The sequence below is a fragment of the Gossypium raimondii genome, chromosome 6, assembly GCF_025698545.1.
Source record: "Gossypium raimondii isolate GPD5lz chromosome 6, ASM2569854v1, whole genome shotgun sequence".
Lineage (NCBI taxonomy): Eukaryota > Viridiplantae > Streptophyta > Magnoliopsida > Malvales > Malvaceae > Gossypium > Gossypium raimondii.
The window spans coordinates 46,822,195-46,824,114 of NC_068570.1; the positions used below are offsets into that span (position 1 = coordinate 46,822,195).

Below are 1,920 nucleotides of genomic sequence, written 5' to 3' on the forward strand. Positions count from 1 at the left end.
TTGCATTACTAAATTCATCATGTTATTCCAAATCAAACCATCAATATTAAAAACACTAGTTGCTTTAATTAATTCTGTTCTCATGACTTGCCACTGATAGTTATTTAGTGTCATCTCCTCAATAAACTCTTGAGGTGCCTCAGGTGTCTTAGTATTCAATGTTCCACCAACTGCTACGTCAATTAGTTGCCTAATCAAGGGATTCAAACCGTTGTAAAAGGTTTGAACTTGTAACCATAAAGGTAACCTATTATGAGGACACATTCTCAAAAGATTCTTAAATCGCTCCCATGCATCATATAATGTCTCAAACTCAATTTGAGAAAAAAGAAGAGATGACGTTCCTCAACTTAGTTGTTTTAGTCGGTGTGAAGTACTTTAACAGAAACTTCTCAGTCATCTGATCCCAAGTTGTGACAGAACCCCGTGGAAGTGAATTCAACCACTATTTTGTCTTGCTCCTCAAAAAGAATTGGAACAATCGTAAGCATATGACATCATCAATAATGCCATTAATCTTAAATGTGTTGCAAATCTCTAGAAAGTTAACCAAATGAGCATTTGGATCTTCATCTTGTAACTCATTAAAATGGACATATTATTGTACCATCTGAATTGTGTTTAGCTTTAGCTCAAAATTGTTTGCAGCAATAGTCGGTCTGACGATACTCAATTTAGCCCCAATCAAAGTAGGCTTAGCATAATCATACATAGTACGATGAGCATGAGGTATAGGAGGCTGCTGATTATTTTGATTATTTTCCATCTCCACAGTAATATCATTTTCCTCTTGATCATCTATTAAAATCTGTTTACTTTCCCTTGCTTCTCTAACTTTTCTCTGATTTCTGCGAGCAGTTTTCTCAATCTCACTATTAGAAACTAACGGTTCCAACAAATTTCCTCTAGTCATAAACCAAAAGAACCTGTTAGAATCAAACAAATGAAAAATTAAAATGTAAAAATTAAATTAGAAACAAAAATATTAAAATAAAAATAAAAATGGCTAAATTAATAGAAATAAAGTTTTCCTAATAATTTAATTCTCAACAACAGCGCCAAAAACTTGATGAGTCGTAAACTAACTAAACATCTGACTAAGGCAAGGCAAGTGCACCTATCAATTAATAGTATAGCTACAAGGAGCAAAGATATCGTTCCTATGAAGACTAAAAGTACTAGTAATTACCATCTTTCTATTATTTAACCAATAAATTTGAGTGATTGATTAAAGCTAAAATTAACTAAATTAATTAACTACGAACGCAAAAAAGAACAAATCAAGAAAATAAAGGATTAACAACCAAAAAACAAAACAATACCCAGGAATAAATCCACCTAGATTTCATCTGTCGTTATCAATCTAAATTATGCACTTTATTTACTTAGTATCTTGATCCGTAGAAATCCCTAAATTATGCTAATATCTCTTTCGTGAGTAAGAGCAACTGACTCTAGGTTGATTAATTGAAATTTCTTTCTAATTAAAACTCATATTATCGCATTAAATCGATTTATGGATTCCTCTTTTAGATTTGACTCTAATATGGTAGATTTATGTCGTCCTATTTCTAGGATTGCATGCAACTCCACTCAATTACGTAAGATATACTCTTAAACAAGGTCTATTCCTCTTTTGATTTAAGCACATCAAACATGGATCAATAGTCTAAAAATATTAAACCAAGAATTAAGCACACATAATTGAGAAGAAGATCTAAGTATTTATTACGTAAAATAAAAATCAAAAGACTAAATTCATCATACGGTTCATCTGCCTATGTATTTAATGCTTGCAAATAAAAATAAAGAAACTCATGATGGCTTCCTAAGAAATCAACTGGGAGTCTTCAATCTTGACAAAAATCTGCTTCAGAATTAACTTTAATGTTGTTTTCCAAGTTGTTTTCTTGAGTATCC

General features: G+C 31.5%; 1 non-coding gene across 1 annotated transcript; it reads left to right on the plus strand.

The window, feature by feature from the left end:
- Positions 1 to 244: 244 nt before the first annotated feature.
- On the plus strand, positions 245 to 352 carry LOC128042122 (small nucleolar RNA R71). The gene has a single exon (XR_008197328.1). It is a non-coding gene; the product is annotated as a small nucleolar RNA R71 (small nucleolar RNA).
- Positions 353 to 1,920: the final 1,568 nt, after the last annotated feature.